Source organism: Ahaetulla prasina, chromosome 1, assembly GCF_028640845.1.
Source record: "Ahaetulla prasina isolate Xishuangbanna chromosome 1, ASM2864084v1, whole genome shotgun sequence".
Taxonomy (NCBI): Eukaryota; Metazoa; Chordata; class Lepidosauria; order Squamata; family Colubridae; genus Ahaetulla; species Ahaetulla prasina.
Window position 1 is genome coordinate 194,650,915 of NC_080539.1, and position 26,325 is coordinate 194,677,239.

Genomic DNA, 26,325 nt, shown 5'->3' on the forward strand with positions numbered 1-26,325 from the left:
AATTGTGAAACTGCACCCTGGGCTGTCACAGCACAAACAAGCCGGATCCCTGCTGGCATTGCCAAAGCATTGGCTGAGATTTCTGAATATCAGTCTCTCCCAGCTTGGAAATAGCAAAGAGCTGGGGTTAAGATGGTTTTTTACAAGAGGAGTGTGAATCCTGTGGCCCCAAAAGTTTTGGGTATGCCTCCTCCAGCCACTCCCGAAGTTACCACCTAATTCTAATTTTTAATATGGCTGAAAGAAAAAGAACTTACAGTAAATTAATTGGCAGTAATCACAGAAATAATATTTAAATTATTTTAATTGAATTTACATTCAATCAATTCTTTTCCACTTCATTCTGGTCCCTACCTAGAGTGTAGCTCCTGGCATGTCTTTTTATGGTTCACCCCCCAAAAAAGTTTCCTAAAAGAATACAAAAAAAAAAAAAAAGACAGAAGAAATTCACCATTATTTTACCGAGAAACATCATTCTTTTGCATTGGCCAATGGCATCAGAACAGTAGAGATTTTTGTTCCTGAAGAGTAAGTCTGTTCACAGCGTTTTGCTGAGTTTGTCCTGTGTATGGCTGTTTTGCTTCCTCCTTCCCCCCCCCCCCCCATTCTTCTGGGCTCCTTTACTCCTCTTCTACTCCTAGGCAAATCTATTTTGACTATCTCAGAAGCACCAGAATCCCATGGAGGCGACCTTCCTTTCTGCTCCTCCCCTTTCTTTCTCTTTACCATATCAAATCATTTTTGCCTTGCTGGTATTTTCTCTGTTCCCAAACATATTTGCTACAAGTGCCTTAGGCTGCCTTATACCAAAGCAGACTTCCGATCTATCCAACCAAGAAACTCTGAGGAAGCAGCAGCAATTTTCCAATCTCTTAGGCAGCCAGATCTTCTCCAGCCTTGCCCTTCCTCAGACAGAAGCTGAATCTGGGACTCTGTGCATGTGCCGCAACAAGCCCTTATGGGGCTTGTGCAATCTCTGATTGAAAACATCCTGACAGTCTTCCAAACGTGCCCAAGGAGTAGACCAGAGTTTTTAATAGCCTGCATGATCTCATTTATTTGCATGACTTTTAATCCTTACTTACCACAGGCAATTCTTATGCACCACAGATGACCAAGGTTAGCTGCTACATTTATAAATCTGCACTATGACCGAGACTGAAAAAGACTTTGTACCATATTAGATTTATATCTTGCCTTCAATTCAAAAGCTAAAAGTGGCACACGTGGCACACCCCCATCCTAATCCCATCACCACCATAACCCTGTAAGGTAGGCTGGGCTGAGAGAAAAGGACTGGCTCAAAATCAACCAGGAATTGACTAGACCCTCTATTTCTTCTCCAACGCAAAGACTGCTGGAAGTCCAAAAGAAATGCCACCCCATCTGAGTGACCAGATAGCTGCTTTCCTTTTCTTCTCCTCCACTCCACAATCACTGGAACAGAGTTAGCCAGCCATTTTTATTTATTTATTTATTTTGGTCTCAAGCTTAATGAACCAAAGTGAGGAAAATGAATCAGGGATCATTTCAGGGCTTCTGGCAAGGAGAGCAGCAGTACGAATCTATATCAATAAGCCAGAAACCTGGCTTCTTGGCTCCTTCCAGCCCCTGAAAGGTAATTATGCTCATCACGTCAACTTGCCATTTTACCGATTCCCCCCAGTGAAAGAGCACAGCTGGTGATTAAGCTCCCCTTGAAAGCCCTTTGCTGGGTTGAGACAGATGGTTTCAGAATCCCCACCCACCCCATTCACAAGCAGCCATGCAGGCTCCTCTGCCCAATACAAATCTTGTGAGGGGGGTGTTGTTGGGGCTTACTCTCATCTGACAGAGGAGAGGCTTGGTGCCTACGAGAGCGCCCCCTGGTGATGCTGAAGAAAAGGTAACTCAGAGCTCTGGCTGAAGAGGAAGCTGGTGACAATCAGATTTTGTTCTCTGCATATGAAGACAATGGGCTTAGCGCCTTGTTTGGCATCCAGAACTACAGTGGATGAACACAGCTCTATTTGAGAGGTGTACATCCATTAATATATGCATAGTTTAATCAAGCATAAGGATAAGACTCCTTGGATGGGCTGGATCAACAAGGAGCTTATTTATTTAAGCTTTTCATCACACAGTTCTTAATTATCACCTGATTTATGAGACATCATGCAAAGCAGCCCACATTAGCCAGGGATTCTGGGAATAGCACACAGTATGGAAAAGACTCCAACTGGGAAGGCTGAAGGGAAACTAGAGCAACATGTTGAAGTCCCTTTGGGGTGCAATGTATTGGGTATTTTAGAAGGTATGTCTTCCTCCAGTCTATCTCAGCTCCTTGTGGTTATGTGGATTTGTCCATGTTATATTCTTCTGCACAATGCAGAAGTGTTTTGCCTGCCTTCCTCTTGGATTTTCTTCAATTTTCCAGCCTATTCTACACGTTGGGGTTTTCTAGTTTTCTCCATCAAACTGTTAAGCAGTTCCAATCCTGCTTAGGTTTTCTGAGATCAGTCAGTCAGCTGGGTTCTGCCACCTGTTACATCTTATATTTCCTCTGGTTTAGTTAATTTTCTTGTATATTTGTATTGTGGGAAGAGGATGGCATGGAAACCATACTAGAAACCGAACTCCTCAGAGCTAATGTTCCAATTTGTTTTTATATTTACAAATAACTACAGTTGAATTATTAGGGTTCAAACAAAAACCATAGATCATGACAAGGGGTTGGCAGTTTGCCATGTGACTGCTTGGTTATCTCTTTAATAGCATTGCAGTGATGAGTCAACAATATATCACAATGCACACAGCTCACCCTGCACATAAAACACTGTGGAAGGTGTTGGAAATGAGAACGGAAAGCGCTGTCCAGCATCTCCTTGAGATTTTTATCTGGACTACACTGAAATTGTCCTTCAGCCAAATTTCAAATAAATAAATAAATATGTGAGCTCGGCATCAGTTCTAGACTGAAGAATCTCTACGTGTGAGGATTCATTTATACAATCTGCACTAAACCCTCCCAGCCCCCTGAGAAATATTCCCCGGGAAATAAATCCGTGTCCTGGCTTCAGCTCCATAGCAACCCAGAAAAGCAAGGATGAACCTGTTGCTGCTATTCGACATCAGGCAGGGTGACGCCCATAGCAGCACCGTTTTCAGAAGAGGAACACTGTCACTGCGAGCTGTGAAGTAACGTCAGCACCACCAATTTCGCAGAGCTAATGCTCTCTCAGCACATTTTCTAGGGCTTCTGGAAAAAGAGCCAAATCTCCAGATCCTGCCTTCACTTAAAAGGAACCAGGGAACAGCAAAAGAAAACCAATCAGTCCTGTGATGGGGGTGCATCCTCTGCAAGACACTAAATGGAAAAAGAAACTGCATCTGCCACAGACCGAGTGGTCACTGTGGGAGACTGGAGAGAGGGATTAAAAAGGAAAGAGACATAGAGTCACTTTATAGGTCAGTCCATAGAGCAACGCTATGTCTACAGAGAGATGGGCCAGAGAAGCAGGAAGAATGACATGTCATTCATATAACGACAATAAATGATGTGTGAAAAATTATGATACCGACAACTCAAATTACAGAAACCAGTTTTTACAGAAAGTACATTTGTACATGCTGGAAGCTGGAAATGAAAATTTAGCTTTTATCTGCTTGCTTTTGATCCTTGCAGTGAGAGAGATTTTACAGCTTGGGTAGATGGTGGAATGGAGAAAAGATTCTGTCAGTCCTCAGGGGCACACCTCCTCCTTTCCCCAAAGCCAGTCTCCATAGAAGCAGCCTTCATTTGAATGTTAGGGTGTGAACACTATCCCAAACCTGTACGCCAATGACTCAGGATGTCTGTCTTTGGAAGATCGTTCGTACTGAAAGACAAAAGGCTGCACCAGACAGCCGCTCCAGCAAAGGATTTTTGCACTCTTTACCTGCACTTAGTTAGGCATGAACATTTTGCACACTGTTTCACTTCCACCAGAGCTTTGTTCTCCACTGCCTCACTGTGGTTATCCCACATTTTCAGCTATCCCTTTTTTTATGGCTGATCATTTCAATAGAAGGAAAAATTGGGGGAAGGAGAGGTGGTCTCTTCCATTTGCTTGCTTGTCCCCAGTCCTTCCTCGGAAAAACCTTTCAATTTTCCAGAGTTATTTACTAGAGGTTAAGAGTTACAGTCCTAAGAGCATTTGTATCCCAGGCTCACCGATCAACAAAATTAAACTTAATCTCTTTTCAAGAGGGGGAGGGGGAGATGAAGGTTATCAGTCACCTTCAAAGCATGTTTGCTTAATAGTTGGAGACTGCAGTTGGAAATCTTCCCATTGCTGCTCTTTCTCCATTGATCAAAATTGTACAGATTGAACAAAGCCTCACCAAAAAATTGTCAGGCTTTCTCAGCTGGGGCACTGAAGGGTGGGACTTATTGAAAATCTGCTCCCTTCCCCTCCCTTCTTCCTATTTTCTTGACATTTCTGTCCTTAAACAAAAGAAGGGTAGTCAGAGAAAGAGATGCTGCTACTGCATAACTGCATCGTTCTTTTACAGGGAGGGGAGAAAAGCCTTTAAAAAAGGCATTGTGTCTGCTTTAAGTCGGGGGGGGGGTTGAAATCATTGGGAACCAAATTTTGCTAGCCTAGGAAACCTTAAACAGTCACAAGATGGGGAGAAGGTGTTGGAGCTCTTTTGTTCTTTCCTCCTCACAACAGAACACGTGCACACACATTTCCAAAGCCACCACCCCAAATTCAGCGTCTCCCCTCCGGCTGGAAGTGGGGAGGGGGGAAAACCCTTATTTATTTGATTTTCCAGTCAGGTTTTCCCAAGGCGGCTCAAAATCCTTTGGCCAGCAGCTCGACCTTCTGCTTAGGACCAATTCTCGACTGGTCCTGCCTTATCGCCTTCCACCTTCTCTAAAGGTGGCAGGATTTGTCCTCGGCTACCGAAAGAAATCGGCCGCTGCCTGCCACCACCCCGACCCAGCCCGAACAGGTTCCCTTAAAAGAATGCCGCCGCCGCCGCCGCCGCCGCCGCCAAGGGGAAACCGCTGTGGCTTGCCTCTTCCACCCGGGGGGCAACCCAGCAAAGAGACCCCGCCGGACGGCTTCTAGGGAAGGCGGTTTCCTCTACCCGGGCAGTGACCCAACCCAGGAGGAGACCCTTCACTCAGGCGAAATAAGCGGCGAGGAAAGGTGGGCAGGCGGAGAAGGGCAGAAGAGAGAACATGGGAACAGCGGGGCTGAAGGAGAAGGAGAAACCCCGTCTGGATTTCTGCCCGGCGGGGCAGGGAGGTTGACGCGGCCGGAGCTCAACTCCGAGGGGCCGAGGATGCGCCGGGAGGGAGCCCTTACCCGAGACAGCTGCTCCGGCGAATCCCACAAACTGCGGAGACGAGAAGCTGCAGACAAAACCTGCAACCGAGGAACGAAGACGCCGCCTGCGCCGCCGCCGCCAGCCCCTGGGACACACCTCCTCCCTTCAGCCGCTCCGGCCCGGCCCCCTCGCCCCTTTTACTCCACGCCCAGCCGTCGCAGCGCCACCCTCGCCTCGCCGCGCTCGGGCTTTTCTCGCTCTCCGACCCAACGAGCAGGCTTCTTAGCTGGGCGGGCCCCGGCAGCCAAGCAGCCCGGCGGGGAAAGTCGCCGCAAAGCAGCCCCGGCGCTGTACGGGAGGCGGCTGGGCGCGGCGTCGGAGCTTTCGCGCGGACCTTCAGCCGGGCGGAAACCTGCAGGTGGTCGCCGGGGGAGGTGACGGCAGCAGCAGCGAGAAGTGGGGAGAAGGGGAGGTGTTGGCGAGCATCACCACCCTGGCGCTCTTCTCTAGCAGCCTCGATAGTTTTGCGTCCCCATTTGAGCCATATAAGACTATTTGCGGCTCTGCATTAGGTGCATATGGCCGGCGGAGGAATCCTGCTTCGCGGCAGGTGGCTGGTGACAGCCAGCAGTACCTAAGCGTGTATGTAGCATGGAGAAACTAAATTGTCAGCGTCCAACCAGCATGCACCGTTGCATTTACCTTGCAAGGGTGGCGACTGGACGTCCCGGAGAGTGGACGGACCTTGGTCGTTTGTAGCAATCTGTACCGGAAAGAAAATCATTGAAGTAGAATCGCGAGTTAGCGCAGTTTTGCATCCGTGCGGTATTCTTGCCAGAACAGCTTGACCGAAAGTCAGGCTTCTTAATGTACAACGCCATCTTCTGGCGGCGCAGCCAAAAGGCCGCTCTAACCTTCCCTAGCCACATCACAAAATCTTCTCTTTCTCGTGTTAATGGACCACCCCCCCAAAAAAAGAGCAGTTTTATATACCTATATATAGGTCTTTGCAGAAGGTGTCTGACCATGCCCTCTGGGCTGTCAGCCTGGTGTCTGAACTCTCCAGTACTTTTCTCAGCAAAAGTTTGCAAGAAGCAATTTGAACGTGTCAAGACAGCTGCATATCTGAGCAGCATCTCACATTTTGTCTCCAAAAAAAGGTGTGATCTAGCGAAAAAAGCAAACACAAAGAAGTAGGGACAAAACATTGCATCAAGAACTGCTGAGCATTTAAAGTTTTGCATGGTTGTGCTACCAACTTAGAAGAGGTTCACTGTTGAGTCAACAATATCTCCAGACTTTCAGTTGTTAAAGAATCTTAATCATTTAAGCGTGGTGAACTGAAGGAGGAAAGAATCGATACATTGGAAGTAGTAGAAGCTGCAGTAATAAGGTTTGGTCTGGTCTATGTCTCTTCAGTGATTATTCCCTCCACATCAAAGGAAAGACTGGTTTTCAACAGTGATTTGGTTGCAAGCCTCTTTGATGGGACTGAAGCTACTGGCATTGCCTTCCAAAGCCCAAGAGATGGATGGGCCTGTTTTTGCTCCCTTGCATTCAGCAAGATCCCCTGAAGGCAGCAAAGCATGAAAGGAAAAACAGTAGCAAGATAGAAGGTTTACATAAGGATGGATTCTGCCAATCTGTCAGGAAAGATTGAAATCTGGTGTGTGTGTGTGTGTGTGCTATGGTCACTGCAGTATTCTGCCTTGGCAGTCTTAAGGGGATTAAAAAGCCTTTTTAAGGTTTTAAGGCAGGAGGGCAATTTTTCGTATATTCTAGACCCTGAATATACTAAGCTTATATCACATACAGTATGTACTGAAAGAAAGAAACTTCATCTGAAGACAAAGAAAACCCAAGCGAATTTCAAGGTTTTGCTCCAGAGCAAGCAGTTGCCATGGAGATGGCAGTGTGTCAATACAGGTGCCACGTTTCAACATCCTATTTTCAAATTCTGGCTGACAGCATGTTGAATATGTCAATATGCCCTCAATTAAGGCCACGGTTCTCGCCCAATTCCCTGTTTTGCTCATCTAGGGCCCTTCAATTAATAAATGTGGTGGTATTTGTCAATTGTGGCAAGTCCTAAAAGGTTCGCTGATGCCTATTTTATTTTTCCATTCTTTTCCATTCCTATAGATCTTTTTTATTCTCACAGGCCTTTTGGGGGTTTTCAGGGAAATTCTCGGATTCTGGATTTTAAAAGGTTTTCTTGAGAAAAAGAACCGTTATTGCTGTCCATCAGTTTATTGCTAAACTCATTCATAGTTCTTAAGTACTCTATTATGAATTGGATGGCTGGATCTTCAAAATAAAACTGATCTTCATAAAGTACATGGGTATATATATCATCTACACAGTCCAGAGCATTACCACTATTTCATTACAGCATATTGTGCCTAATGCCTGGATAGTTTTATTTGATAGCAGAGTGTAACAGAGATGTTTCTGGCCTTTTGGGGGTTGATTTAATGCTATCTGGTGAGAAAATTTGAGTTGGGCTGATGATTCTGCATTTCTGGGAGAAGCTATATAACTTAAGCAGAAGGAAATCTTGTTGGTTCAGGAATTATAAGGGCCCTTTTTCAAATGGTATTGGCAGAGAATTATCTCTGTTGCTGTCTCTGCCATCACCATTTTCTTGGGAAGAAAGCAAAGAAATGACAGGAGGTACAGTAGCAGTGCAGGCAGTGATGGGCTTGTCATGGGTTGCATACATGTCTCTACTGCATTGTGATCTGCACTGTCTGCCGGTTGACTTCTGGGTACAATTCAGAGTGCTGGTTATACCTATAAAACCCTTCATGGCAATGAATCTTTTACTCGTTACAACATAGAATATTAGGATTGGAAGGGACCTTGCAGGTGTTCTAGTCTAAACCCCTGCTCAAGCAGGAGACCCTGAACCATTCTGGACAAAGGGATTCTTGAAAACCTCCAGTGATGGAGCACCTGGTGCTAAGCTGTTCCGCTGATTAATTCCTCACTGTCAGGAAATTTCTCCTTAGTTCTAGGTTGGATCTCTCTTTAATGATTTTCCACCTGTTCCTTCTCGTCCGGCCCTCAGATGCTTAAGCACTGTCATCATGCAGGACACAGGATAGAGGCCTTCTTGGTGATGGCTCCTGCCCTCTGGTATGACCTGCCCTCTGGAGATTCATACTGCTCCCAGCCTTTTACTTTTCCGCCAATTGCTCAGCAGTTGGTTCTTCTCCCAGGACTTGAGTAAGTAAGAATAGGGGCTGAGGCACTTTGGGTGTTGATTCTGTCTTCCGGTCAGCTGTATTGTAATGTAATGGCTGCAATAAAGTTAAGTAAATGAGCAACCACAAATCTTTTCAATAAAAAAGGGGTTAATGTTTCCGGCAATCCTTCATCACGAGTTTTTGTTTGATTGGAAACCTCATAATTTCCTTTCAAAAACAGCAATGGACATTAAGTCTTCCAAGAGTTAGGTATCTTCTCAATTTAGGAATTTTTTATTTGTTTTGGGTTCCTAGCCACCGTGACTTTTAATTTCTGTGGCCATGCACCTGCACAAGATTCTGGATGACTTACAGAGGTCAAAACAGGCAATATGTACAATTTAAAGCAATACATATGGCCACACTAGGAGATAAAACCATGATAATTTATAACAGGCCACTTAGGAAATCAAGCCTATTTTTGTTAGTGATCTCGGTTATGTATGCTTTTAATTTACCAAGCAATTTCAGTGTTGATAGCTGCAGAATTTTATCTAAACATCGTTTCATCTCACAAAACAGGTCTCCATACTTTCATGCTGCTTCTTCTCAGGCAGAGGTTCTTCCTTGCTAAAAGGACCATGCTTTTCTGCTGTAGGACATCTAGAAATGTTGCAAGAGATTGTCCACTTTGTAAGAGCCTGGAGTCTTTCTGGCATATGAATCATGTTTCCATCTACATATCAGGCAGGATAAAGCTGAGTTAACAGGTCTGACCTCTCCCACACCCGATTCTCCATCCCAATTCTCAAAGTCCTTCTTCACTCACCATACATAGTCTTCTTTGGAAATTTTGAAACACCCAGTATAGAGGTAAAATTAGTTGCTCTGTTTGGATATAAGTAAAGATGATTGCAAAATGGACAATAATGTTACCCCCAAAATTGTCTTTAGAACATACAACCCCCCTACACCTACACCATCTGTCAATTTCATTGCAGACTCGGTCATTTTCATAGTGCAGATGGAAAACCTGCTCACTTGTTTTTTCATGCTTATAATCAATATTTTCCCACCTGCTTCATTTCCTTCCAGGTGAGATTCTAGTCTCTGTTTGAACTGGCATTAGTTGGAGAAGACTCATATTTCTTTCCCAGCCTTTTTGGCTCATAAATTCCTCCCTATTTAAAATGAAAGGGAAAACTATAACTTCAATTAGTACCAACCATGGGTCTTTTTTAAAAAAAAATTGATGGGGCTCTTGATTCAAACTTCTGGTTTAACAACAGCAATAAATCTTTCAATTTCTTTCTTCAAAAAGCAGAATATAAAACAGATGCCATTCCTTTAAAAACTGAAATATCGTTTTATTTCATTAGTTAGGAACACTTACATTTTTTTGATGAGGGGGAGAAAGCAGGAATAAAGAAGAGAAGAAATACCTTGCCCTGAGAAACCCCTCCTAATATATTTCAGTCTTGCCTTTTCTTTATCTCCCCAACCAGCAGTGCTCCTATTTCAGTCTTACCCTTCTCAGTAGATTTCTGTAGAAAGAAGACAAACAGACAAATGGTGGGAACACATGAAAAGTTTCAAACTATCTGAGCTCCTGATAAAACACTATGAGTGAAGCGTGGCTGTTTTACAAAAGGATCTCATGTGGGTGGTCTATATAACTATAACTTTGTTAAAATAACAGTTTCACACCCCATCTGTATATGGACAATGTTTTTGGAAGTATCTTAGTCTGTACACTGATAATTATTTTGTGCATACATGCTCCAACTATACTCAGACTTCTCACTTCAGTGCAGACATATGAGAATATACCAAATATTAAAGTAAACTTAATCCACATTCCATAATAAAGATTAAAAGACTGATGTCAGGATAATGACTTGTCCAGGTTACTCAGAGAGCTTGTGACTCAACAAGATTTTCTGCTTTTTTTTCCAACTCCCAGCAGCGGTGCTGAAGCTGGCCAGTTTCTGAGAGGAGAAGCATATGTAAAATAGCACAGTGGACAAAGGCAGGCTGGCTGTAGGGCAAGAAACCTATCAGGAAAATTGGCAGAAGGAGGCCTTACTCTTCTTCAATTGTCCAGTGGGAATTTGCTCTTTGTTATTTCAAATGGCCAGTGGAGAATCATGAAAAGAAATGGCTCAACAGAGCAAATATTCAAAGAGGGAAACTCCAGGGATGAAGTCTTTTCTCTCTCAGATATCAAGAATGATATATTTAGCCATCTGGAACTCCCCCCCCCGCCCCCATGTGAGGTTGGTCCCAACCCTCCTATCCTTTCCGTAAGGGCTCTGCCATTTGGTTTGGGGGCCCAGTGGAGAAACAGTGTAGTGGAGGTGGTTGATTAACAACAGATCTCACCTTTCTTTACTCTGCCCTCACACTCCCCATCCTTAGATTTTAATGTTTGATTTTATTTATTTATGTTTTAATGTATATATATAGATATAGATATAGTTTTATGACTTTAAGCTACCCAGAGTTACCCTATGGTTGGATGGGCAGCTGAATGAATGAATGAATCAATGAATGAATGAATGAATGAATGGTTCCTATGCAAAGTTATAATCTTTGGAGTAATGTACCACTTGAACACTTTTCTGAAGCAGAAGAGGCCTGAGAAAAAGACAGAGTGGGAGAAAGAAGAACAACTGGACAACTGAAATAGGACCAAAAAGGCTACCAACAGTAATTATAAGTCCAATATTAATTTAAATCAACAGCAGACAAGAAACCAATGGAGTCATGCTGAGCTGACCTAATGGAGAAAAAATTCAGCGTTTTGGATCACATGTCTTACAGACTTCAGACTGGATAGTTTAGATAGTTTTATTTACAATAAATGTGCCATTCTTCCAATGCTAACTGAGATATATGTTCTGCCTATGAATGTACTGGAGCTCCAAAATGTACTGGTTTTCCAAATCACTGAACTCTCCCAAGAGTTAAACTACATCTTTACTTCTGCTCTAGAAAATAATAATACAAATTGATTAGTCATCTTGCATTGAGGTAGATGACTAGTCAAGAACGGAAACAGAGATTGACATGGAATGTTCTCATTTCTTTTTACTTGCCTCCTCTTCATGTTTTGTTATTATGTACTTGTAACTTTGTTGGAACATACATTTCCTGAAAACTATGATTCAGGTTTTCTTTGTGCTCTTTCAGTATAGTGAGTACATTTCAATATATTAAATATATTTTCATCTTAACACTTTTGCATAAATCTTTCCACTATGATCTGGGAAGTATAGATTAAAAAGTCATAATCTTTGTCACAATTGCTCTAGTGATTTTATGTCTACCTCTGGAAAAGCTTACAAGGAAATGTTCTGCCACGTGAGTGGTGGGATGTGATAAATTAGTGCACAATTTCTAATGCCTCCTCGAACTCAGAAATTTGCAAAGCAAAATACCAGATGAAACCTTTTTATAAGAGTGTTACCAAGTGAGAAAGTACAGGTGTCAGAAAGAGGGGAGTGCATCTCAAAGTGATTGTGTGTGTGTGTGTGTGTGTGTGTGTGTGTGTGTGTGTGTGTTTGTGTGTGTAGAAGCTCACTGGTGCTATTTGATGTTTACAGTGAAAAACACATCTGTGGAGGCTTTTGCAGGCTGGTGGGTTTCCATGGAAACACTCGTGCCAGCATCTGGTAGTCTGTTAATAAATTGATGTCTCTATTATTGTTATATCTCAAAAGTCAAGAGCATGCAGTGAAAACAAGTCTTGTGTTATTTCTTTGAGTGTAAAGGAATATTAATTCCCAAAAAATTCTGAGAACTCCCACAATTGAATATAAGAAAAATGAAGAAAGATCCAGAAGTGTTAATCCAAAGGTCAGTGATATCCAATCAGCACATGTGTTTGGGAAATACGGTCCAGGACTTAATTTCACTGAATTTAAAGTGCTGTTTCCAGTGCTGAGCCAAGAGACAGCAGAGTCAATGGCAGCCATACAGACCTCAGAGTGTCCAAGGTTTGTCAATTTACATTACTAATCAAGGGAGGAAATACATTGAGTTTCTCTCCTCCTCCAGGCAGCCAGGCCAAAATAAGAAATAAATAAACAATCCGACATTTGCTGGTTGATATTTAAATTAGTCTGTTTCAGGCTACCAGACAACAGAGTCTGCTATGGAGCTCTCCACGGAAAGATGCAATGTCTCTGGTGCTTTTATTTTATTTCTTACTTCCTCCTCTCTACTTCTGTTGAGAGGCTGATACAGATGCCCTTTGGAGATGACTGTTCTTCCCAAACCAACATGGCAGAGAATGTTAAATGACCAGTTCTGCTTGGGCCACTCTCACATTATCGACTGAATGGGAAACTCAGGTTTCAGGAGGAGATATACAGTAAGTGATACATAAGCTCTATCTGGCAGTTGAGTCAGTTGCAAGACAGAAAGTGCAAGATCCCTGTCCAGAGATGTCATGCAAACTGCTATTGCAAAGATGGTGCTTTCCCCACAGAAAAAGGACAGTAGGGCACAAATTTTCCTTCCTCAATGAGAGTGAGCGCAACGCCAGATCATCTAGCTACTCAGAGGAACAGCTAGAAGAGCCAAGAGCCCAAAGCAAAGGAGATGAAAGCCTACCTAGTAGGGTCTTCCAAATAAATTAGGAAAAAAGACACCCACGTCATACAGAGCAAGCCTGCTTAATTCTTTGGGTAACCAAACTTGACCCATTAGGGCCAGCTCTGAAACCTTAACCTTGTGCCTAAATGAAGATATTGGAAGGTAGCTTTTAACATCCAGTTTTCCAAAAAAAATTGTCTCAAAATTGGTGCCTTCTCCATACTTTCCACTTCAGTCCCCTCTCTCTCCCTCTCTCTCTCTCTCTCTCTCTCTCTCTCTCTCTGTGTGTGTGTGTGTGTGTGTGTGTGAGAGAGAGAGAGAGAGAGAGCAATAAGTACATCAAGTGGAAAGAAAATACAAGATTCTACCACACATATTATTTGTAATTGCCAAGGAAGGGATGGAAAAGGAAGGAACTATTAACACTGAATAATAATTCCAAAGCTTGATTTCCAGTGGCCATGAAACAATCTATGTTCTATTTTCATAACAATGCAGGAATGATTTGCTACTGCCTTCTTCCAGATATCCTTTCATTTTACCACTCTGGTCTACTCCAAATCCATTTAGCTTTGCCAAGATCAACCACCTGCTATAATACTTTGTCAGTTAAGATTTGAAGCATAGTGTACCTGGTGTTCCAAAAAGACAATCTTAAAAAGTCAAACTGGCTAAAAATGCAAGAAAAAAAGAGGAGGAAAAATATGACTGATATTAAAGTCATGTCTGCATCATATAGGAGTAATCTGCACATGTGCAGAGGGGATCCTAAGGCAAAAAAGACATGTTAAGTTGAATTGGGAAGTTTCCTAAAACTTACTGAGAGAATCCCTCAGAAATTGCAGCAGTTAAAGCCAAATCTCTTTGCAAATTTGTGTGCCATTCATAAATTTCCAACTGGTATGATAAAAAAAATGCCTAAATATTTTAGGCTAAATATGGATTTTGTTTGTATTATAATCTTCATGATCAAAGTGCCTGATTTTGCGTTTCATATGATTATCAAGTGTTAGAACAGTATCATGAATGACCAATTAGTCAATTGTAATGATAAAGGATATTTTCTCATTAATGGTTGGCAGAATTTATATTAATATTGTTATTCTAAAAATGTATAGTGAAAGAAAAGTAAGTTCTTTGCCAGTTCAATCTTATAATACAAATAACATGTTTCTATATTTGTTTTTTAAAAAATACAAATTGCCTTGTCTTACGTTAAATGAAATAACTTCTTAATTGTTTATTATTTAAAAGGTTAGATTTTATCATGAGCCAAACCAATGTAATTTTATTAAAGTAACTTCAATGACTGAATTTATGCTAATAGTTTTGAGAGAAACACCTGAGGCCAGGAGGCATCCACTTTGTTTGTCAAATCAAGTTGTTACATGTATCATGTGAGGAAAGTACAAGAATCCTGATTCTGCATTGCTGGCAGAAATGTCTATACAAGCATCTTGATATTCTAGTTATAAACAAAGTTTATTATTTTTCAAGAGAGATGAAGAGAAGGTAGGAAGGAAAGAATTAATTAGGTTCAAGCAAATAGTCATAAAACAGCAACAGCTTTAGGATTAAATTGAAGTTTTACATGGTTTGGCTCCTAGGGAACCTTCAGAATCACCTTCTCCAGGCAGAATCATCCCATAGGGTGGTTATCTATCCTCAACCTGAGAAAGGTGAGTTCATGGGCCCTTGCAGAGAGTGAAGAGCGATGCCTTGACAGGAGATTCATTTCCAAAGTAACAAGAAGAGAAAACATGGCTTAAGCCCAAATCATGAAGAATGGATATTAAAACATAGGTACCCTGGCCTGCCCACTAATTCACAAGATTATAAGAGGGGAAGAAGATAAAGCACAGTCAGACTTGTAAGATTCTGTTACTATAGTTTATCTTAATAAAAGTGGCTTTAGTCTTCTGTGGAGTTTATTCCTTGGTCGATGTATCTTGTGGGGCTAACATCACCTGAAGACACTGTTTCCAGTCACAGAGAATTTTATGCTTTCTGAGACTGTCCTTCAACTGTCTGCTGAACAATAAAAACTGCACTGATTCAGAGGGTTTTTGATACTTAAGGCTAGCTACTGTATGTTGATGGTGCCCGAAGTTGGAGTTTTTAGTGATTTTTTTAAAATTTGAATTTTGTGGACTTTAGTTAAATTTTAATTTTATGGATTATTTCAGTTTCATTTTTTGCATATTATATATTACTCTCTTGTATTATAGTAAACCCCCACAATCATACAATTCTACAGTATAGAAATTCATTAAAACAGTGTCACTTTTGCATCCACTTATTTAATGCAGTTCAATTTCTTCTGAAAGGAGAAATAAAGAAATAAATCCTTTCAGTACAGAAAGGATTAGTCAGAATTCTTGATGCTTGGCAGCATTCCACATTTGTGCATTTCTCTCCATTCCCTCAACAATAGATCTCATAGACTGTCAAGTAAATTTGGTTCTGAGCAATTTATATAGAATTTATAAAAATACCAGTTAATTAGTAGCAAGATTTCTTAAACAATTAGGTTATTTTTGTTTCATAGTAACTAGTAGCTAGGATAAAGGGGGAGGGCCTTGTCTGTAGGGGCTCCTGCCCTCTGAAACGAGCTGCCTCCAGGGTTACGTCGACTCCCTGACCTCCGGACCTTTCGACGCGAGCTCAAGACATTTTTGTTCCTTCGTGCAGGGCTTGCCTAATAGTTTTAATGGGGGCTTTTATTTGAGTTTTATTAGAGTTTTAATCATTAGCTAAATTGAATCAGTTTTTTAATGATGTTTTAATTTTTGTATTCTTGTTTTTACTTTGCTGTAAACTGCCCTGAGTCCTTCGGGAGAAGGGCGGTATAGAAATCAAAATAATAAATAAATAAATAAATAATAAATAAAACTGCACATTTAGTTTATACCTTGCTGTGCCTGGAAATCTGAAAAAATGTCCGTGCAAAGCCATGCAACATTCCCTCAGCAAAGGCTATTGGGACACCGATGCAACATTTTTGTAGAAACCATTATATACGAACTGGTCCAATTCCCACAATTTATTTGTTCTTTGTGTCACAGCATTTGTGTTGTTTGTTGTTGTAAATGATCTATCCCTCATTAGCTGAGATTGTATGAGAACCTGCAGTGAGCTAAGGAAGGACAGTAGCGCTGCATGCTTTTCTTTGAAACACTGCATATGAGACAGCAACAAGGATTTTTTGGCACAGATTCAGGGAACAATGCCAATAATAAAACGTCCACACAAGGAATTTGTATTCTAGAATCTATTGTTTTTTTCAATGCCGTTTCTTCAGATGACATCCTCAACCTCTCATTAAGAAGATACACATTTCATATGTTGGTATTTGAGATCATCTGGAGTATTATTTCATAGAAACCCCAGTAAAGTTGGACTGCAGGTAATTATTTTGAAGTTAATGGAGAGTGTAGGATCCATCAGTTTTCCACTAAAGCAGGCCTCTAAAACAGACAGAATTTCTACTTCCTGCTTTGCAAGAGTGTTTCTCCTATGGTAGAAAAGACTCTCAACATCATTCCATTCCATCTGTTATGGCCATCCAAGAGGTTTGGAATATTACTTTTAATAAGTAACTGACCTTCATAGCCATTTCTTTTGATGTTTCTTTTCTGTTTGCTGCTGTACTTAGAATTTTTCACACTGCTTTGAGTATTGATGACTCCAAGGCACAAAGAGATTATTCCTAAATCATCTATGCCAGAAAGTCACAATTGTTGTTAAAGCTAGTCAGAGAATTAGTCCTTCTAAATCAATAGAAAAGGCTTGATAAAAGGAGGAAGGAGAGGAAGAAAAAGAAGTTCCTGTGGATTTTACTCTGCTAGTTGTTGCCAACTAATGGGGCGGGGAAGCATTTATTTCTGTTTCAAGGCCATGAGCCAGTGCTGTCCAGAGACGTTTCATGTGGCCAGTATGAGTCATGGAGCACTGTTTCCTCCCCACCAAAGTGGTATCTATTTATTTATTTATTTTTATTATTATTATTATTATTATTATTATTATTATTATTATTATTATTATTATTATTATTATTATTATTATTATTATTATTATTATTATTATTATTATTAATCTATTTATCTATTTATCTATTTATCTATTATTATTATTATTATTATTATTATTATTATTATTATTATTATTATTATTTATTGCATGCTTTCAAACTGCTAAATGGGCAGGAGCTAGGTGAAGACAAGTGCTCATCATGTTAGTTGACATTCAGGTCTTGAACCCAGACTAACGGCTTTCCAGCTGACAAGCCCAGCATCTTAACCACGGAGCCATTGTGCTGCCATAGAGGAGGAAGGGAAGCATAAATTTATATGAATTTGGAAGACATTAGAAAGGTTGCTGTATATCGGGAAAAAAAGACTATCCATTTTCTGGTTGCAAGTTACTGTCACAATCCTCAACAATCAATTCATTCAAATATTGTTTCTAATCTGTAATCACCTCTTGCTTAAGCATCTCACCCAATTATAGTCTCATCAGCCATACCCAACAAGGGACACCATACTTCTAGGGATCTTGCCCTTACCCCCAGGCTGCCAGGCTGAAATCAAACAGGACAAGTGGGCCCATAAGGGATAGCCAGTAAACTGGGTGGTTAAACTCCCTCTGGTTGTTCTGAAGATGGCACAGGGTTTATCAACCTGGCAATTGATTCCTTTGTAATGAGATAAACCTATGAACGAATCTCAAAAGATTGATTGGCTTAATTAGGAGTTTAATCAGTTAGACTGCAAATGTGAATGTTTAACTAGATTTCAGATACAGTCTTTTTCATTAAAGGTTCCCGTGGCTGACAGCATTGCTTTACATGCAAGTCAGATAGCATGTTAGAGTACAGCCCGCAGCAAAAAAACCACATAATTGAAATAAGTATTAATAAGTAATAAATAGTTCTCTCTCCAACTACTGAATGATAAGCAGGGATAGAAAGAGAAGCCAAGATACATGGTTTTGTGTTGGGTTCTGCAACCCAAGGCAACAGCTCCATGTTGTTCCTAGCTAGTCTCCTTCCAAGTGAGGAAGCTGGCCAGGAGCATTTATTTTGCTTTCAGTTCCCCTCTCACAATCCTAAAATAACTTACAGCACAAAGCTTTTGAAGGTTAAAGTGATTTTGGAAATGCTATTAAACACTCAGCAATTTAGGGATAAGAAGGTATATATAAATCTGCATAAATATAAAAAACCATTTGCATGACCAGATATGGTATGATTTTCCATACCAACAATTTGCTATTAAAAATGATCTTTAAATAGCTTCTAAATATTGCTAAATATCATGCTGTGTAAATATCACGCTGTTAACAACAAAACAACAACAAGAAGAAGCTGGAATTTTGGATGTCACCCAGATGGCTTGTTCTCTCCATTTCATGAATCAAAGTCAATGGGTGCTGGAAGATGATCTTCCTTCAACACCATCAGAATCCAACCCATACAACTAAGATAGAGGAGATCAAAGAATAAAGGAAGATGTTTGTTATTGGACTTTATAACTATGCACGCTCAAAATATGACTTTTAGTGCATAACAACAATGGGGAAATAAGCAAATAGTTAAAAAAATAGTTAGAAACAATTAAAACCCCAAATGCTTAGAAACACTCACAACTTGTGATCCAAAGCAAACAGGGTATATAGGCTATGTGGGATGCACAAGTGTTTCTTACAGGACAGTCTCTAAGTCAACCCTGCCCCAGTCTATGAAATAGTAAGGCTTGTCTCTTCAGGAAGAATGGAAGACATTCATCTGGTATGAACAAATGAAATATTCTATGAATTTGAATGAAATAAGTTAATAAGCAATAATAAAAATAATCAGATCCTATTAATAGGAATCATAACAATGGGAATCACGTAATTATGCAAAAGATACACAACTCCCAACTGTTTTTTCAATCCACATTGTAAAATCTGGCCCAGTTCAGGCCCAACAAGAATTTTTTTTAAGTTTCATTTCATGTGCAGTTTTCAGGTCAGAAAACCCATTTCTTCTTCCTTGCAGGATTATTGCAAGCAGAAATAAAGTTTCATATTATTGTCCTGCCATCTACTATACAATTTGTACCATAAATTACAAATACTTGGAAGTTTTTCCCATGTGACTCTGATCTTTGAACTAGAAATTATATTGCATGATCTGCTTTGTACACTTAGATCCAACCTGTCCCTATTTTTTTATTATTATTATTATTTTGTCACAACAGTATACACAAACATCGTCATAAATAAAAACAATATATCATGAAAGAAAAATATGTATATATAAGTAAAAGTATGCAACAGCTATGTTAATTTGATATAATGAAGGGAACAATAGGACAGGAACGGTAGGCACTTTTGTGCTCTTATGCACGCCCCTTAGGCAATCCATTCCCCCCTTTAGGCAATCCATCCCCCCCCCCAACAAAACTAGTGTAACATGGTTTTTAAAAATTGTCCTTCTACTTTTTTGTCAATAAGCCTTGCAATAAGTGGAATGAATCCTTGGGCAAGGACTTCTTACATGCTTAATTCCCTTTCTGCCTACTCCAGCATCTGGTCTTTGTATTACCTGATTTACTAGGATATGTTTTACTAGGGCATGGGTACAAACTTTGAGAGGAGACAGGGCATGTGCCCTCTAGGATTTCCTAATGAGGCCTGTTTTGGGCTGGGCTGACAAGCCAGTTGTTGTCCTTAGATTCCTGCAAGCTCCCCAAAGCACATTGCGTGGGGTTCATTCATATGCAGTGCTCCCATCTCTCCCTAAAGCACTAAAAATAACTATTAGTGTAGTTTTACCTACAAGTAGATATTCTGTTGGACATCTATCATTCAGCTGTACCTCCCCACCTAAGGAATTCGTAAATTCTAAAAGATCATGAGTTTCAGTTTCTACAGGTCAACTTCCTCATCCTCATGTGTGTTCCTAAAGGCCAACAGCTCAGTTCACTGAGCAATTCGCCATGTCCAAGTGACACACAATTCACAAAATGGTCTTCATGCTTTCCGCTGGTGGCTACTTATTATCAGAAGATAGAGAATGTTATTAGCATTCAGTTCCTCTTTGAGTTTACTGAGGTCATTAAGCAAATAAGTCAATCATTAAACAAATATAGGTACATAATTAATCAATCAAAGGATAGGTAAGTTACCCACACATAAACTCAAATAAAATTCTGCAAATAAAATTGCTTTAGATTGAAAACTTGAATTAAAAAATATCACCTTATAATTTGAAAGTCAAACCATTTCACTACATTATCAGATAAGACTTGGGAGGAGGGAGAAACCCACAGTGGAATGCAATACAATTAGTTATGCTTGCCAAGTGAAGCTAAGAAAATGAAATTCTTGCTACTCACTTTAATTATTTCTTAATAAGAAAACAAAACGTTTTGAAAACATTTGACAAAAATATTTGAAATAAAGTCTTGCACTGATTTTTTTCCCCAATTCTAAAACCTCACAGGATGCTCCAATCACATCAGCCTACCCCACAGGGCTATTTTTGTGGAAGTAAAATGGAGGTCCCTCTGTAAACTGCCTTGAACTCCTGGAGAAGAGATATATATCTAATAAATAACCACAGAATGCTGCAAGAGCTATCTGAAAAATGTTGGCTGTAGGTATCGTATGGACCACCTCACCATGACCTCCATTTTTATTTATTCATTCCATTTACAACCCACCAGATTCTCTCCTCCAATTAAAACTAGCCTGCTAAAAAGTTTTAGAGATATTGAGGGACCCAAAGTAACTTAGCAAAATTCCACAGCTGGGGGTCAGTTTGAACCTGGGTCTCCATAACCCTAGGCAAATATCTTAATTGCTATCTTATGCTGGGCAATAATATTGTATTTAAAAATTATCAGCACACTGTTTGGCAACTTAATCTGCTTAAGCATATGCTTCTAAAGCTTGTGGGTGTCCTGATAGTTTTGTAGATTCTGAAAGATTTTTTTAAATAAATTATTGCAATGGGATATAATTAAATGTGTAACCTGTCTTTATCAGCAGCTAAAAGAGACAGATAAAAGCAATTATAAACAATGTACATGATATCTGGGATAATGAACTGGATAGTCCTATGCTTTTTAAATCAACAATAGTAGGATTCAATAGAGTCTTTATTTAGTACAACAAAATGTTTTATCCAATTTTTTGGGACATGTCAGAAAATGTGTAATGATTGTAGCCCCAATGTTGGCTGAGGATGTCATTTGGGAATTACAATTGGAATGTTAATACAAAGTTTTTCTATATGTCTTATTTTCACATTTTAATCAGAAGAGATTAGGATTGTTAACATGCTTTTGCAATCATGGCTATTAAGAATACATGTGTTCTATTTGGCTATATCCCAGGTATATCAAATTTGTTAGTGTATGGAGGGTTATGAAAAATTCCTATGAGAGGCGGAGCCAAAAGAATGTTCTTGCAGCATTGAAAAGAGAGGTCTACATCTAACATATATCTGGATTGTAATACTGGATTGCTGATCTTATGAGTATTTTGTGAATTTTGAACATGCTCTTTTTGATAGACAGCTGAAGAAGAGGCTCACATTTTCTGCATCATCAATGTTTATCTAATCTACTGAGTTTTATGGGTACTGTTGTATTAAATTGTGCTGTTTCACAGTATTCGATATACAAAGATATCCTACTCCCTTACAGGTAATAAAAAAAGTTTATTTAACAGGTGTGAGAAAGGTCATTGTAATGCATATTTCGGTAGGTCTAGAATTCTGTGGGGTTGGGACATACAGAGATATGTATCACAATGACCTTTCTCACATCTGTTGGATTTGTATAGCAAGGAATTGAGAGGTGAGGTATGGAGGCAATTCCAGTCACTTCCCAGCATATGAAAGATATGTTTATGAAAACGTTTATTTTTTTTAAAAAAATATTTTTTAAAAAAAATAATATAGAAAAAGAAAAATAGATTAAAGAAAAATAGATTAAAAAATTAAAGTATAAACCAAAAAAGGAAAGAAAAAATTATCTTATATGTTATATTTATCAGTAGTCACTGGCTTACTAATGACTTCATTCTTATACTGTAATATGAAGAATGCAATATATTATTGTAAGATATCACAATATCTCTGCCATAATAACACACATTGTGGAATCCTTTGATTAGTAGAAAATTTTAAAATACTATCTGTATTTTCCAAAACAGATAGATCATGCATTTCCAGCAACCATTTCTCGTCATCTGGAATAATATTACTTGTCGAATTCCTTAGGATAATTCTTTTAGCCAACTCCAATGCTGGAAATCACATAATTAGTTCTCTCAAGCCTGAAGAAGCTGTGAATTTCCAGAAGATGGCGGTAGAATCATAGGCTATCTGTTAGAAGCTGCCTCCCTTAAATGTGCTGTATTGGGATCTTAAGGCACATTTAGAGGAGAGGTTGACATGCTTATAATCTTCAAAATGAAATCCATGTTTTAGGAATTATGCAAAAATAAACAAGTCCATACTTCCTATTAAAATATTTTTCAGACATAACTTAGTGAAACAGACTGGCTCCAAGTTAGCAAAATAGTATGACAAGGCTCCATATTCTCCCCTTATTTATTCAACCTAAATATTCAATGCTGTATAAGCTGATCTGGAAAATTAGTGTGGCTTATAAAACGGAAAGAAAAACATCAATAACTATCCTGATGACATTATCTTGATACCTAAAATGCAAAAGGATCTGTGCTTTCTAGTAATAAGTGAAGCACCCCAATGGAAAAAATGGGACTCATATAAAGAAGATAAAATTAATGACAGAAGGTAGAATAACCAGCCTTAGAACTGACAATGAAAATATCGAAATAGTGGATCATTTCTGCTTTTACATTCAACATCAATACACACTGTTAAAAAATAGGCCAGAGACTAGTACTTGGAAGAGCAATTATGAAGGCCCTGGAAAAGATATTCAAATGTCACGATGTGTCATTACCAACAAAGATCAGAATTGTGGAAGTAATAGTATTCCCACCTTCTCTACGGAGATGAAGATTGAACTTTGAAGAAACAGGACAAGAACAGGACTGATGCTTTTGAAATTTGGCATTGGAGAAAATTTGGTATAAGAACATCACTGGTAGCCAAGAAACCAAGCAAAGGGCTGGTTGAAGAAATCAACTTAAAGTTCTCACTTGAGGGACAAATGATTGGGCTCAAATTACCCTGTTTCGGATACATTATGTGAAAACCTGACTCTCTGGAGTCTAAAACCTGACTCTCTAATCCTGGGAAAGGTGGAAGGAAAGAGAAGAAAGGGATGACCAACAGCAAGGTGGATTGATTCCCTTACAGCAGCTAGGAGTGCACCATTGGAAGACATGAATGACTAGGTTGAGGACAGATTGTTATGGAGAAAATCTGTCTATGTGCTGGGTAGGAATCAAAATGATTTGATAGCACATAAACAGTCACACTAATGTTACTTTTTTTCCTTTTTTTGCTTATCTTCTGTGAAATAATTTATTTTATAAAACAGAGTTGTAAATATCTACATTTTTAAATCCGAGGTCAATGGATGGATGAATGCATGGATAGATTTTGAAAATTAATTACTAAATTTACATGGTATATATGCATTGCTTGCCCAATGCTAACTTCAACAAAATAATTAGTTTTAGACGCGAGGGAAGCAGCTTGCATAAATATAGTTTATTATCTTATGAATGACAGTACTGCAAAGCTTGAGAACCTTTCTTTTATTCTAATTTGTATATAATTGAAGCCATGCAAATGTTTGGATCTCAGTAGGGTTTCTGGACTCCATTTCTAAGGGAATTTCTCACAGCAAACTATAACGTTCTCTTTTTGTATAGAACATTGTAGCAGAAATGAATTATAGCTGTGCCAGTCCCATGAGAGAAGTTTCTTGCTTTAATATCGTGCCATCTAACTTGCAGAAAAGATATTATTAGAGGATAATGTTAATTATCAATGTAGACAAAAGGAATATGTTGCTCTTCAGAGCACTCAGCCATTCTTTTCAGCTTTGGAGTTTGGCCAGAAATTGATATGGTCTAAGGAGAAAGAGATCATAGTCATTGTTACTTATTCCTGCTATCCAAAATAATCCTCTACTTTACGTTACTGAACCCCACACATCGATCTATACATGATCAGAAAAATTGGGAATGACTGCCCAGCCAGAATATGGATTTCCACTAGGAGAAAATGTACTGCCTTCTACAACATCTGAGAGATTCTTTAGCACACAGTAAATTCCACATTCTCAGTTGTGTTTCTCCATCCTTCCCTCTCAAGAATGCTTTTTTCCTGTTTTTCATGGGAATGGATAGTAATGTTTTGGGTTGTTCTCTCATTTATTAAAACTCCAGCCTGGAAAATGGAACACCTGAGATTTTTTCAAACCATATGTTTACCAAAGGACTAAGATTTACAACAAATGCCAAAAAATTTATTTATTTATTTATTTATTTATTATTCACACTTTTATACCGCCCTATCTCCCTAGGGACTCAGGGCGGTTTACAGCCATATAAAAAACATATATATATACAGGGTAAAACATTAATTTAAAAAACTTATTACATAGGCCGAATATTTAAAATAAAGATATAAATAATAAAACCCATTTAAAACCAAATTTAAAATTTAAACATTTAAAAATTTAAAATTCTAGTCCAGTCCTGCGCAGATAAATAGATGTGTCTTAAGCTCGCGGCGGAAGGTCCGAAGGTCAGGAAGTTGACGAAGACCTGGGGGAAGCTCGTTCCAGAGGGTGGGGGCCCCCACAGAAAAGGCCCTTCCCCTGGGTGTCGCCAGTCGGCACTGCCTGGCCGACAGCACCCTGAGGAGTCCCTCTCTGTGAGAGCGCACGGGTCGGTGAGAGGCATTCGGTGGCAGCAGACGGTCCCGTAAGTAGCCCGGCCCTATGCCATGGAGCGCTTTGAAGATCATTACCAAAACCTTGAAGCGCACCCGGAAGGCCACAGGCAGCCAGTGCAGTCTGCGCAGGAGAGGTGTTACGTGGGAGCCACGAGGAGCTCCCTCTATCACCCGCGCAGCCGCATTCTGAACTACCTGGAGTCTCCGGGTGCTCCTCAAGGGGAGCCCCATGTAGAGAGCATTGCAGTAATCCAGACGAGATGTCACGAGAGCATGAGTGACCGTGCATAGGGCATCCCGGTCTAGAAAGGGGCGCAACTGGCGAACCAGGCGAACCTGGTAAAAAGCTCTCCTGGAGACGGCCGTCAAATGGTCTTCAAAAGACAGCCGTCCATCCAGGAAGGCAAGTTCGCACCCTCTCCATTGGGGCCAATGACTTGCCCCAACAGTCAGCGGCTGCAGCTGACTGTACCGGGATGCCGCATCCACAGCCACTCTGTCTTGGAGGGATTGAGCTTGAGCCTGTTTCTCCCATCCAGACCCGTGACGGCTTCCAGACACCGGGACAACACCTCGATGGCTTGGGGTGGTCCGTGTGAAAAGTACAGCTGAGTATCGCCAGCGATACAGCTGGTACCTCACACGAAACCACTGATGATCTCACCCAGCGGCTTCATATAGATGTTGAACAAGAGGGTGAGAGAATCGACCCCTGAGGCACCCCACAAGTAAGGCGTCTCGGGGCCGACCTCTGCCCCCCCGCCAACACCGTCTGCGGCCGATCGGAGAGATAGGAGGAGAACCACCGATGAACGGGGCCTCCCACTCCCAATCCCTCCAAGCGGTGCAGCAGGATACCATGGTCGATATCAAATTTGTTAGTGTATGGAGGGTTATGAAAATTCCTATGAGAGGCGGAGCCAAAAGAATGTTCTTGCAGCATTGAAAAGAGGTCTACATCTAACATATATCTGGATTGTAATACTGGATTGCTGATCTTATGAGTATTTTGTGAATTTTGAACATGCTCTTTTTGATAGACAGCTGAAGAAGAGGCTCACATTTTCTGCATCATCAATGTTTATCTAATCTACTGAGTTTTATGGGTACTGTTGTATTAAATTGTGCTGTTTCACAGTATTCGATATACAAAGATATCCTACTCCCTTACAGGTAATAAAAAAAGTTTATTTAACAGGTGTGAGAAAGGTCATTGTAATGCATATTTCTGTAGGTCTAGAATTCTGTGGGGTTGGGACATACAGAGATATGTATCACAATGACCTTTCTCACATCTGTTGGATTTGTATAGTAAGGAATTGAGAGGTGAGGTATGGAGGCAAT

General features: G+C 40.1%; 1 protein-coding gene across 4 annotated transcripts in view; it reads right to left on the bottom strand.

Moving 5' to 3' along the window:
* Nucleotides 1–6,170, bottom strand: part of MAP2 (microtubule associated protein 2) — a 280,964-nt gene extending 274,794 nt beyond the window's left edge. For 3 of the 4 annotated variants that reach the window (XM_058186203.1, XM_058186195.1, XM_058186186.1), the window contains exon 1: nucleotides 5,337–5,467. The gene's annotated coding sequence lies outside the window, so the exon portion shown is untranslated. Of the gene's footprint in view, nucleotides 1–5,336; nucleotides 5,468–6,000 lie in introns of those variants that run through there. The other variant, XM_058186178.1, reaches the window with a different exon arrangement.
* Nucleotides 6,171–26,325: the final 20,155 nt, after the last annotated feature.